We start from the raw sequence: 13,991 nt of genomic DNA on the forward strand, positions 1-13,991 counted from the left end.
TGAAGAAGGTCCTTCTTGAGCTGGGGCGAGGGGAGGGGGGCCTGGGTCCTTCCAAACTTTGTTAAATTACCACTGGGCGGCTAATATATTGATGGTTAGGAAATGGGTAATGGGGCAGGGGTCGTTGTGGGAACGAGTGGAGGAACGGCATCTTGTAAGGCACGAGTTTGAAGGCTTTGTTAACGGCTCCTTATATCTTTTCCTGAGTCCCAACTGCACAGAGTTGTCAAATAGTGCCTTCTGAGACAACTCCTGATCCCCAACTGCACAATGCCAGCTAATTGCAACACTTATGTTGCCTGCAGCCAGCTGACAGCAACAACTTTTGGTATGGCTGCAGAACACACTCTTCCCCAGAAAAATACACAGATTAATTGAAACCTTAGAACTTTCTCAAGCTCCTCCCATCTCCATCACAATCTTGCCTTGAAAATGAAATTAAATTAAATTAAATGAATGAAATGAATGAAATGAAAATCGCTTATTGTCACAAGTAGGCTTCAAATGAAGTTACTGTGAAAAGCCCCTAGTCGCCACATTCCGGCATCTGTTCGGGGAGGCTGTTACGGGAAGGGCTTATTGAATGCTTTTTGAGTTAATTGCAGTTCCAAATTCCAAAACAAATAAACTCTCTGAGCTGCATATCCTTACTAGTAATGTAGACACTTCGAGCGGAGTTTTCCACACCCGGCAGTGGCAGGACCTGCGGCAGGCAGGCGGGGGCACAGCATTTGGAGTGATGTTCCAGCGGGAAACTCGGTTGGAATTTTGTCAAATTTCCTGCTGATCTGTTTCGGAAACCTCGGGGCGAAATTCTCCGGAAACGGCGCGATGTCCGCCGACCTGGCGCCCAAAGCGGCACAAATCAGTCGGGCATCGCGCGTCCCAAAGGTGCGGAATGCTCCGAATACTTGGGGGGCCGAGCCCCAACCTTAAGAGGCTAGGTCGGGCGCCGGACGAATTTCCGCCCCTGCCAGCTGGCGGAAAAGGCCTTTGGTGCCCCGCCAGCTGGCGCAGAAATGACATCTCCGGGCGGCGCATGTGCGGGAGCATTAGCGGCCGCTGGTGGCATTCCCGCGCATGCACAGTGGAGCGGAGTCTCTTCTGCCTCCGCCATGGTGGAGGACCGTGGGCGGAGGCGAAAGAGGGAAAGAGTGGCCCCGATCGCGGGGCCAAGCCACCGTGGGGGGCACCCCCCGGGGGCAGATCGCCCCGCGGCCCCTTCCAGGACCCCGGAGCCCGGCCCGCGACCGCCTTGTCCCGCCGGTAAGGTAGGTGGTTTAATCTACGCCGGGGGGACAGGCATTTTAGCGGCGGGACTTCGGCCCAACCGGACCGGAGAATCGCGCGGGGGGGCCCGCCAAACGGCACGGGCGCGATTCCCGCCCCCGCCGAATCTCCGGTGCTGGAGATTTCGGCAACCAGCGGGGGCGGGATTCACGCCAGCCCCCGGCGATTCTCCGACCCAGGCGGGGGGGGGGGGGGGGGGGGGCGGAGGAATCTCGCCCACATTTGCATCCCTTTACATCTCATGAATGCTCACTAAAATGCAACACTCCAAAACCACTCTCTCACTCCAAATTTAAAGTGCCCGTCAGTTGGATAATTAGAAAGTCTGAAGCAGCAAGGTGGCGCAGTGGTTAGCACAGCTGTCTTACAGCGCCAAAGTCCCAGGTTCGATCCCGGCCCAGGGTCACTGTCAGTGTGGAGTTTGCACATTCTCCAGTGTTTGCGTGGGTTTGGCCCCCACAACCCAAAGATGCTAGGGTGGATGGCCAAGCTAAATTGCCCCTTAATTGGAAAAAATGGAATTTTTAAAAAAATTTTTGTTTAAATAAATAAAATAAAATATTTTCAAAAAAAACATGCCAATAGTCCGTAAGTCCCACCTCCATTTCTGATAGATACATATTTTGCTCATATTATTGATTCAAATTAGTAATTTACACTTTTATAACATTGAACTTTAATCAGAAAATTTCATTAAAATTAATCCACAACTTTAACTTAAATGTCAGATTTCAGAAATAATTCCATGAAAACCCATTTCAGTATTCCGTGAAGTTGAGTTTGAAATGGATTATGACACGCCATCTAATAATCCCCATGAAGATTTCATCTATAACTTCATGATTAATGGGATACTTGTATTGGTAGGAATATGCTCTTTGCATAGTAAAGGACTTATTATGCCATTTTGTTTTTCTTTTTTAAATTTAGAGTGCCCCCAATTCATTTTTTCCAATTAAGGGAGCAATTTAGCGTGGCCAAACCACCTAGCCTGCACATCTTTGGGTGGTGGGGGCGAAACCCATGCAAACACGGGGAGAATGTGGAAACTCCACACAGGACAGTGACCCAGAGCCGGGATTGAATCTGGGACATCGGCGCCGTGAGGCTGCAGGCTAGCCCAACTGTTCTGCATTTTTAATGGTATTTAAATTGTACTGAAGGTGGGTGGGGGGGAAAGGGTGTGACTCACACAAGAGGGAAACCCAAACTCAGTATTGAATTCAAATGGCCCTGCCGAGTTCAAACAGACCCCATTTTAGCTGCTGGGTCTTAACCCACAGTGTGGGAGTCACAAATTGATGGAGTAGACGTGCACACTCTTGAAGGGTGGATAATGTCTGTACAACTGTGATGATTTGAAGTTTTTAAATCCCAGCTCTTTACATATTAAATAAACAGCTGAAGCTGTTGAAAGAGATTTTTTTTAAACTCTCTGCTGGACTGCTTTGATTGGCAGGCATCTGCTGCAGGTTTTAAAATATAAATACTGTCTGTTTGCGCAGTTTCAATACAGGCTGGAGGGGCCTAACAGCTTCTGAAACAACTGGGACAAAGTCCCAAGGAATCAAGGCAGGTCTCCTAACCAGCCCATCTCAGCACTCCGCATGCCCCCATGGTTGCCTCCCCTCTGCTTCCTGGGGTTGGTGGGCCAACTCCATCCGTATCAAAAGTTCTGCACTTCATGGCCTTCTTACCAAGGCTGGTTTGGTGAGTCAGGAAGTACCCCGCCTCGAGCATCTGCCTCTGAAGTCAAAATCCAGCCTAGAGTGCCCATCTGTGGCCTTGTTTACTAGAAATCAGCTAGAATACACCGTTTAAGAGCTTTGTGTAGCTTTCAACAGGGACTACTATACTGAATGGCAATAGTTCTACTTTCAATCAACTTCTTCGATATTTGATTTGCACTTTAAAGTTCTCTTTGGTTAAAGCTGTAGCGCCTTTTTGTCGCATGCATTAAGTATAATTTTTCTTATTAAAATATGTATACCAAGTATCTTAAACATTCACATTTTAACTGAAGTTAGAACAGAGAAGAAATACCTTTTAGTTGTATTAGAAAACATACTTTTTTTCAGAGGACAGGAAGATTACTGAATTAAACTTTAGAATTTGAAAAATGTGCATTTCAGAAGTTCCCCTTTTCCGTAAAGAAAAATGACATCTCAAGCACAGACAGCTTGGTGAAAATATGCTCTGCAGTAAAAACATACTGAAGAGCATTTTACTTAGAGTGGTAAACTGAACTTAACTTCATGTGAAAGGGCTAGGGTGTTGGCTCAAAAGAAGGCACTCAGTTAGATTCTTATGGACACAATTTTCTACAAGGATCCCCACTTCACTGTGACAGCAGTAAGATTAATGCATTGAAGCTGAGAGACGGTTACAGGCAAGTGCCGATGAAGAATAGGCAGAATGAAGGGCTTGGACCTTGGCTGCTTCACTCAGACATCGAGTTCACCCTTTTCTTAAAATATCCAGGGCACCAAAAACAGAACTCTCCGTAATCAATTAAATAACCACTTTGGAACTAAATACTTTTCCATAAAAGCTGCCCCCCAAAAATTAGTTAATGGTCGTGGTAAGAATCCCAAAACTGTCTTTCCTACGATTTAAGATTAGAATTGTTTTTATGTTTGACATTGACTCTTTCTGATAAAATTAAACAAGAAAGCTATCCTGCATCAATCTCTTTCAAGTTGCAAATCAGTCAGATGAACCATTTGATGCAATAAGTCAGTTCCTATGAGTTTTGATTTCAAAGTTCAACATCTCTGTTGAGAACCAGGTGAGAAGGAGTGACATGGCTCCTCTATTCAACATCCTCAGTGGGCCACAACAAAGGTTGAAGTTTCTTATTCATGAGAATAAGCCTTTTCCAAATCAGAATATGTTTATCCATTGACACCGTGAGTATATAACAGGTCAATCAAACAAGGTTTATTTGAGCAAAAACAGAAAATACTGGACAATCGCAGCAGATCTGACATCATCTGTGGAGAGAGAAGGGAGCTAACGTTTCAAGTCTGGGTGACTCTTTGTCAAAGCTGGAGAGAACTGGAACTAGGGTCAGATTTACACCTGTTGTGGGGGTGGCGTGGGAGCGGTGGGGTTGGATAGGGGGCTACCGATAGAGAATGACAAAGTTGCTGTGGACAGAAAGACAAAAGGAATGTCAATGAATGTAAGGCAATTGTTCCTCAACTGTCCTACCCTCAATTATCTGTCCCCAGTCAACTTGGGCAACTCTTTCCTCAGTCCTGTATAATTACTTCTGCCCAACGCTAAAACTCTAGTATGGCACTCTGTCTTCTCTTGCTTTAATGGCAGAGCAAAGTTGAGCAGTGTGTGAAGAGGCAACTAGGAAAATGGAACAGATGGCCCAAGTGGGGTGGTGGGAGTGGGGGGCGGGGCGGGGGGGGGGGGGGGGCGCAATGGTAGGGAAAAACAGATCAATGGAAGAAATTAAAATAAATTGATAGAAATAAAAATGGGTTGAAGGTGGAGGAGAGAGTTCACCGTCTGAAGTTGTTGAACTCAATGTTAATTCTGGAAAGGCTGTAATGTGCCGAATCGGAAGATGAGGTGCTGTTCCTCCAGTTTGCGCTGGGCTTCACTGGAACATTTCAGCAGGCCAAGGACAGACATGTGGACCTGAGAGCAGGACGGTGAGGTGAAAAGGCAAGTGACAGAACGGTCTAGATTCGGCTTGCAGACGGACCGAAGATGTTCTGCAAAGTGGTCACCCAATCTGCGTTTAGTCGTCTCCAATGTAGAGTAGACTGCATTGGGGAGCAGCAAGTGCAATAGACCCAGATTTGAAGGAGGTGCACTTGAAGCGCTGCCTCACTCTGAAAGAGTGTTTAGGCCCTGGGATAGTGAGCAGGGAGGAGGTAAAGGGGCAGGTATTACACCTTCTGCAATTGCATGGGAAGGGTGCCATGGGAAGTGGGTGAGGGGTTGGCGGTGATAGTGTAGAGTGGGGCCAGGGTATGCTGGAGGGGTACAGTCCCTGCAAAATGCTGCCAGGGGGTGTGGGGGAAGATGTGTTTGGTGGTAGCATCATGCTGGAGTTGGAGGAACTGGCGAGGATGATTCTTTGAATTGGAGGCTGATGGAGTGAATAGTGAGGACAGGAGGACCCCTATCCTAGTTCTGGGAGGGAGGGGAAGGGGTGAGAGCAGAGGTGCGGGAGATTGGTCGGACATGGTTGACCACAGTGGAAGGAAGAATGAGATATGTCAACAGCACCGTTTGGAAAATGGCATCATCGGAACAGGTGCGGCGGATGCGAAGGAACTGGGAGAATGGGATGCAGTCCTTACAGGATGTGGGATGTGAAGAGCTGTAGTCGAGGTAGCTGTGGGAGTCAGTAGGTTTGGGAGTGGATACTAGTGGACAGTCTATCCCCCAAATTGAAAAATCAAAGATAGGAAGAGAAATGTCAGAGATGGACCATGTGAAGGTGCTGGGGGGTGGAAATTGGAGGTGTAATTAATACATTTTCTAGGTCCAGACAGGAAGATGAAGTTGCACCGAACAATCATCGATGTACTGATAAAAGAATTGTGGGATGGGCCCGGAGTAGGACTGGAACAAGGAATGTTCCACATACTCCATAAAAAGACAGGCAGAAACTGGACCGGATGCAATTTGGAGGAAATGAGACATGTTAAAGGAGAAATTTTGTTCAGTGAGAGGACAAGTTCAGCCAGACGGAGGAGAGTGGTGGTGGGCGGGGATTATTCAGGCCTCCATTCGAGGAAGAAGCGGGAGCCTTCAGACAATCCTGGAGTGGAATGGAGGTATTGAGGGATGGACATCCATAGTAAGAGGTGGCGGTTTGGACTGATGAACCGGAAGTTGTTGATATGATGTAGGGCATGGGAGGAATCATGAATGTAGGTGGAAGGGACTGGACAAGGGGAGAGAGTTTGAAGTCAAGTGAGGAAGAAATGAGTTTAGTGGGGCAGGAACAGGCTGGCACGATGGGCCTCCCGGCTAGTCCTGCTGTGGATTTTAGAGGGGAGTAGAAGTGGGCTGTCTGGGTTGGGGAGATTATGAGGTTGGAAGCTGTGGAGCGAAGATCTCCAGAGGAGTCAGTGATAGTCCTGGAATCAGTGGGCTTGGTGCTCAGAGATGGAGTCATGGTCCATGGGGATAAAGGAGGAAGTGTCTGAGAGTTGGCACTCAGCCTCTGCGAGGTAGAGGTCAGTACGCCAGACAATAAAAGCTCTACCCTTGTTGGTGAGTTGATACAAAGTCAGGTTTGACTTGTGAGAGCGGAGTGCAGCAGAGGGTGTCCAATTGCCCTGGGAGAATTAAATCATAATATCAACAGGAATTTTATTAATATAGGCATCTTTAATGTAGTAATAAGTCCCAAGATGCTTCACAGGAATTAAAACCAGCGATAATATTGATGGTGAGTCAAAGAAGGCAGCATTACAATAGGTTAGTCAAAGATTTTAAAGAGTGTCTTCAAGTAGTGGCGAGGGGTGGAGAGATATGGGGAGGGATTTGTTCACTGTGTATTACTCCCTGTTGCTAAATTATGCTGAGAAAGCCTATTCCCATATTAGCCATTTTTAAAAAAATTAGGCTGCTAATTCTTTTTTTTTCCCAATTAAGGGGCAATTTAGCATGACTGATCCACCTACCCTACACATCTTTGGTTGTGGGAGGTGAGACCCACGCACAGCACGGGGAGATGTTGCAAACCTCACATGGACAATGACCCGGGGCCGGGATCGAAATATTGCACATCTCGAGATAACAAGATACTAAGTCAGTCAAAGAGAAGTTTGGTTAGAGAAAGTCTATCAAAGGACTTCCGGTGGCAGTCAGGGAGTGAGCGGTCGCACATTTGGTGGCTCCCGCTCAAGGCAGGGTTTTTGGTCTTTTCCCTGCCCGAAGGGTGATGTATATGAGGTGCAAGAGGTGCAGGAGTGCCTGGGGAAGGTTTTACTGCTCTGGTGCGGCTGGATCCATGGGCTATAGTGGGGCACGAAGGAAAGGGCTGCTGGAGCAGGAGAGTCTTGGTGGTGTGCCACAGGATAACAGAGGGCAAGGGGTTGCTCTGCCGCTCCAGTGGTCAACGGAACAGTTAAAAGAGTTCCTCCATGCAAAAATTTTGCCAACAGAAGAAAGAGGCCCTGGAAGACCTGGTGGTGGAGCGATTAAGTCAGATATTGAGAGTGGAGCAGAGGCGGAGTCCCAGTTTCTGGTCATCAGAACGTGGAGGAAGCGGGGTGGCGGAGCACGAGGAGCAGTAGGCCTCGTTGGTGACTGAGACAGGGGTGATGAGGGGAACCCAAAAGGGGCTGATTGAGAAGAGGGAGATCTGGAGAATCACTCCAAAAGTCAAACTGCAGGATCGTTGGGATACCCGAAGGCATCTAAGGAGCGGTGGGTCGGCATATACGTGGCTAAATGGAGGGGTTCTGATGAGAGATGCTCCGGAGGAGTGAACGCCTCCAACTCGTGCGTGAGGTTGGGACTGTACAGCTGAAGGTGGTGTATAGAGCACACCTCACAAGGGCGAGGGTCAGCCTGCTCTTTGAGGGTGTACAAGGGTTGTGTGAACATTCAGGGGAGGCCTCGCGAATCATGTTCATATGTTTTGGTCCTGTCCGAAGCTGGAGGATTACTGAAAGGAGGTTTTTAGGGTAATCTCAAAAGTGGTGCACGTGAAACTGGATCCGGGCCCTCGGGAGGCCGTATTCGGGGGTATCGGACCAGCCGGGGTTGGAAACGGGTGTGGAGGCAGATGTTGTAGCCTTTGCTCATTGATTGCCCAAAGGCGGATCCTGTTGGGATGAGAGCAACCCTCTCCACCCTGTGCCCTGGCGTGGCGGGGGGACCTGTTGGAGTTCTTGAATCTTGAGAAGGTTAAGTTTGAACTGAGGGGAAGGATGGAGGGGGTTCTACAATTCATGGGCGTTTTTCATGATGCACTTTCAAGAATTGGATAACATCGAAACATTAACGGGGGGGGGGGGGGGGGGGGGGGGGGGACTGTATGTGTTAATGGTGACTCCTGATTCCTTTTTGTTATTTGTTTATGTAAACATGCGGGCAGTTGTATGTGTGGTTGGTGGGAGGATGGGATTGTTGTTGTTGATATGGAGATTGACATTATATTCGTTACTGATTATTGTTTATTGTTGGTGGGTGTAAATTTGGGAGAAAATGTGAAAAAGGAGGAGAATAAAAATATTTTTTTAAAATATACATATGTGGCTAAGATGCTGGAGAAATTGGTGGGGGGAGGGGGCCTTTGACCGGCCCCTGGAGGTTGACTCGACTGCTCAGGGGCTGATGAGGAGGCTGCAGGCAGGTGAACTGCCGAGGGCGATGGGTGGTGTGGTTGCACCGGTTTCTGGACAAGGAGAAGATTCTTCGATGGGGAGAGGCAGACTAGGAGAAATGTACCTGGGAAGAGAAAGAGCTGCGGGTTCAAGTCAGGTCAAGTCTGCCCTCTTTAAAAAGGGGATTCAGTTTGGAGTATTGGACCCGGCCCGCATGTGGGTGACATTCCAGAAGCGAGGGTACTATTTTGGCATGCCAGAGGAGATGATGGAGTTTATGAGGGACAATGGACTTGGGGGTGAGAGTGAGGACATTGAACGTTGGAGGAGTTTTGTGTGATCTTTAAAGTTCTTCATGGTGAGTTTTTTTTTTCGAGGCAGGTTTTTTCGTGGGGACCATTGAGGGGTGAGTGCACCTTTTGTTATTCTTCAGGGGTGTATGATTTGAGGAGGGTCAGGAGCGCAGGGAGGTAGGGAGGTTGGAGGCCTTGGGCGGGGCCACCATGCTAGCTGGATCGGCGATTTAACGGGAGTGAAGTGGGAGGGTAGCCAGAGGCAGGCAGGCGTGGCGGGGAGGGGGGGGGGGGGGGCGGGGGGCGGGGGCGGCGGCGGGGGGGTGGGGGGGAGATGGGGCTGGTTCTTTGTTTGAGGGGGGGTGTGAGGGTGAGGATTGCTGACAAGGGTGTGGTTGGTGTGCACAGTTGGGAAAAGATTGATGATGGTGGACACCTGAAGGCTGGGGCCGGTGGGTTTGCGTGACGCTGGCTCCTGCCCCCCCCCCCCCCGGTCAAGCTGATCATGTGGACCGTGAAGGGAGCTGAATGGGCTGGTCAAACGGTCACGTGAGTTTGCATACTTGAGGAGTCTGAAGGCGGACGTGGCCTTTTTGCAGGGAGGCGCACTTGAAGATAGGGGACCAGAACGAGGTTGAGGAAATGATGGGTGGGGGCAGGTGTTTCACTTGGGACTGGACGAGGGGTGCTGGTGAATAAGCGAGTGGCCTTCGAGGCACGGAACACTGTGGCAGATTTGGAGGGGGAGGGTTTGTTATGGTTAGTGCAAATCTGGAGGAGATGCTGGTGGTTTTGGCAAACGTTTATGCCCCAAATTAGGTTGGGGCATACCCCTTTGACATCAGGAGCTGAAGACATGCCCCATGAGGTCTGGTTGAGCCAATCAGAATGACAGCTCCTCTCTCCACACAATGTTCTTGAGGTTGTTGTTCAGTTTTAGTCTCAACCAAGGAGGTAAAGCACACACATTGATCAAAAAACACTTGTTCTCTGATTTTTGTCAGACCATTTTATCATCAAATGCACAGAAAACTTGAAGTGCACATGTCTGTGCTCTCTGAATATAACCATTAAGTACAATAACCATGAGCAGCACGTGGCGCAGTGGTTAGCACTGGGACTATGGCGCTGAGGACCTGGGATCGAATCCCGGCCCTGGGTCACTGTCCGTGTTGAGTTTGCACATTCTCCCTGTGTCTGTGTGGGTTTCACCCCCACAACCCAAAGATGTGCAGGTTAGGTGGATTGGCCATGCTAAATTGCCCCTTAATTGGAAAAAAGATTATTGGGTACTCTAAAAAAAATGTTGAAAGTACAATAACCGTATATATTTTTTAAAAAGCACAACAGCGCCTATACTTTCTCAGGGAACTAAGGAAATTAGGCATATCCACATGGACTCTTACCAATTTTTACAGATGCACCATAAAAAGTATCCTATCTGGCTGCATCACAGCCTGGGATGGCAACTGCTCAGCCCAAGACAGTAAGAAACTACAGAGAGTGAACACAGCCCAGTCCATCATGCAAAACCGCTCCCATTCATTGATTTTGTCTACACCTCCTGTTGCCTTGGCAAAGCGGGCAGCATAGTCAAAGACTCCTCCCACCCGGGTTTTTCTCTCTTCCAACCTCTTCCATTGGGCATGAGATGCAAAAGTCTGAGAACACGAACTAAGTTCAAAACAGCTTCTTCCCTGCTGTTGCCAGACTCCTAAATGACCTTCTTAAGGACTGAACTGATATCCCCACACATCTTCTCTACTGAGTAGTACTACACTCTGTATGCTTCACCCAATGCCTGTGTCTGTGTATTTACACTGAGTATTTATCGTATGTCCTATATTTTTTCATGTATGGAATAATCTGACTGGACTGTACGCTGAACAGTACTTTTTATTGTACCTCGGTACACATGACAATAAATCAAATAAAAATAATTTTTTTCTTAATTTATTTAAAATGTATTAGCCATTTTTGGATTCCAACCAGCCATATTATATATTAGACAGCACAGCTTTATAGGCACACATGAGCTAAAGTTCATTTGAATCTGACAATCTACTATTGCACTAGTTATTTCTATCAGAGTAATTGAAACATTTAAACAATAAAAAGTTGCCTGCGTGTTTCTTCTTGAATAACACATGCTATATATAGGCAGTGCAGCTAATACAGTGAACAGCAATTTTATTTATTGAAAAAAAAAATTTTATTAACATTTTCAATTTTATATACAGTTGCATTTTGTGCTTGATATGTACAGTACATGGGATTCTTTTATGTATATTTACATTTTGTTACCCAACTGTCTTGGTGCACTATCCTCTCCCCCCCTCCCTCCCCCTCCCTTGATATCCTCCCTATTCACTTGGGGTGTACTCCCCCCTTCCTTCTCTTCTCTCCCTTCTCCCCCTTCTTTCCTTTGTGCTTTCTGCCGTGTCTGCCTTGTGGGTGGGGGGGGTGGGGGGGGTGGTGTTCCTTTCATTTCCCTCAGGTTCCCTCCTCTCTTCATCCCCCCCCCCCCCGCCCCCCAGGGTTGAGTACTCCTGTCAGTCTTTGTCTATTTTTTAATTTTCTTCCTTTCCAGTTGTTGTTGGCTTCGAACGGTTCTTGGAACAGGCCGACAAATTGCCCCCATGCTTTGAGGAAGACTTCCTCCTATCCTCGGATGGTAGTATTTGATCTGGAGAAATTCTGCCAGGTCTGCCAGCCAGTCTGCAGCTGTGGGTGATGCTGCTGATTGCCTGTCGAGCTGGATTCTCCGGCGTGCGATTAGGGAAGCACTTTTCCCCATGTGTAGCTCTGGCTGCTCTGATACCCCGAAGATTGCCACATTTGGGCATGGCTCCACCCTCACCCCCATAACCTTGGACATTGCCTCGGAGAAGGCTATCCAGAATCGGACAGGTTGGGGCAGGCCCAGAACATGTGGGTGCGGTTGGCCGGGTCTCTCTGGCGCCGTTCACATTTGTCCTCCACCTCTGGGAAGAACCTGTTCATTCGGGTTCAGGTTAGGTGCGCTCTGTGCACCACTGTGAACTGCATGAGGCTGAGCCTTGCGCAGGAGGAGGTGGAGTTGGCCCTGCTCAATGCTTTGCTCCAGAGTCCCCAACCCACTGTGAACAGCAATTTTAAAGTTATAGCAAAACGTTTTAGACATAAATTCCTGTTCCAAAGATACCATGCTTTTGTCCACAAAATATACTATATCCTGTTTGTCCCATTTATTCAAAGAGTGTGTATTGAACTGTACAAAATTAATATGAACTAGTGGAAAATGTATATGTTTTATAATTTTTTCACTGCAATTTAGAGACACATTGTCATAAGGAATGTCTGAATTGCAAGCCAGACATTCTTGGCATAAAGGCAGCACACTTGACATTATTAAATATGGTGCCAGGTCCTTTCAAAGTACTATTTTTGACAATTGAAAAAAAAAGATTTGTCTACAGAAGTTTTGATTTAAATCGTTCAAAAGGAAGATATTGGATGCACGAGAATGGGCTGACCATGTAGCACCATGTTGGATGCTCATATGGATATTCTTAACAACTTAGATGGGTTTGATAGATCACAATAATTACTTGCTTCCCCACCAGGATGATGATACCCCTTCAAAACTTACCAAACCATTAGCTAGAATCTAGCATTTCAATGTGAACTGCTGTTTATAAACATTGAGTAAAAGTTCCGTGGTGAAGAAATTGTCCACTTAACCTCAAGAATACAAGTCACAACATTTGTTGTGCTTACTGTATAATGTCATTGCATTCAGCAGTGGATAAAAACAGATTCCTCCTATTTTAGTGCAGACTCCTCACAAGCTGCATTAGTAGGCACCCAATAGGATGGAATCATAGTCTTCTCTGTAAAACATACAAAATAATTTCTACTACATTTGTTTAAACAATTTCTCAGACTAACATACCCAATACATTTTTAAAACCTTCATTCGGAAATAATGAGGGAGAAAGCTGGTATGCTGAATTTGAACTACAATATGCTCCACATATACAGAGGTACACTATACTGAATCCAGGCTTCAACTTCCCACAAAAGGAATAACATTTTCTCATAAATGAAAGTAAAATGTGCTACAACTGAAACTTCAATAGCTATAACGTTTTGCCCCAGTGGGGCTTATTTAATAGAGATGTGAAGCACCTCAAACTTTCATTCACAGTCCAAGAGCCTATTGTAAAATATCACCAGATGTACATGGGTAAAAAAGAGGTCTGTGGATCTGTGATCAGGATGTTGTAAATATGCAGACATTTTATAAACCAGCTGTCCTGTCTGTATAGCCAGGGTAATATGATTTCTCGAAACTGTTCTGCCAACAAATGCAAAAACAACAAAAAAAGGAAAAACAGCAGACAGTCCCAATGTATTACAAATCTTTTTTCAATATGAACAATTCAAACAATTGTCCATGGTTAAAACTGCTTCATGGTATAACGAGCACAAAACGTTAAAGCCTTCATTACTGAGTTTAGCACACCCCAGGATGTCTCCACACTGAGCCAGTAAATATCCAGTGCACATTGGAGGGGCTGTGGAGGAGTTGGCAGCTTCCTTCATTTCTTCTAAATCTGTCTTTAAGTATATATGTTTTTAACTGAGGCACAACCAAAATAATTAAAACCATTGTTGCATCCAAAACAAGTTTGAACTATCTCACTCACAGTTTTGGCTCTCTGTAGAGTTCCAGCTTGACCTCCTGCTCAAATCTTCTGCTCCCTGCTGTAAAATGAAAAGTCCCAGTCAGGTTGTGCAAAGTGGACCACATATGATGGCAAATAGTCCACTCAGAGAGAGACAATCTCATAAAATATAGTATCTCCTGCAGCATCAGTGCAAAATCCCTTTTTTCAGAATCAGCTTCAGTAAGCTATTCTTAGCAACACTTGTCACATAGGTGATTGAAACTGGAAGGATACATTACTTCAATCTATCCACGAAGATCAGATGATGTTTGACCTGCCTTTGCCAGCAACCCAATAAGCTGAGTTAAGTTAGTAGTCAAATGTCAACTTTCATCAAAAGAGTTATTGCCAATTAGTTTATCTTGTTCGTACCAAAAGTTACAAGT

General features: G+C 46.5%; 1 long non-coding RNA gene across 1 annotated transcript in view; it reads right to left on the bottom strand.

The window, feature by feature from the left end:
• Positions 1-13,991, bottom strand: part of LOC140430634 (uncharacterized) — a 28,324-nt gene that overhangs the window by 1,202 nt on the left and 13,131 nt on the right. The window contains exon 2 of the long non-coding RNA XR_011949479.1: positions 13,585-13,642. This is a non-coding gene — a long non-coding RNA (uncharacterized lncRNA). The remainder of the gene's footprint in view (positions 1-13,584; positions 13,643-13,991) is intronic.

The sequence above is a fragment of the Scyliorhinus torazame genome, chromosome 10 (assembly GCF_047496885.1).
Source record: "Scyliorhinus torazame isolate Kashiwa2021f chromosome 10, sScyTor2.1, whole genome shotgun sequence".
NCBI lineage: Eukaryota > Metazoa > Chordata > Chondrichthyes > Carcharhiniformes > Scyliorhinidae > Scyliorhinus > Scyliorhinus torazame.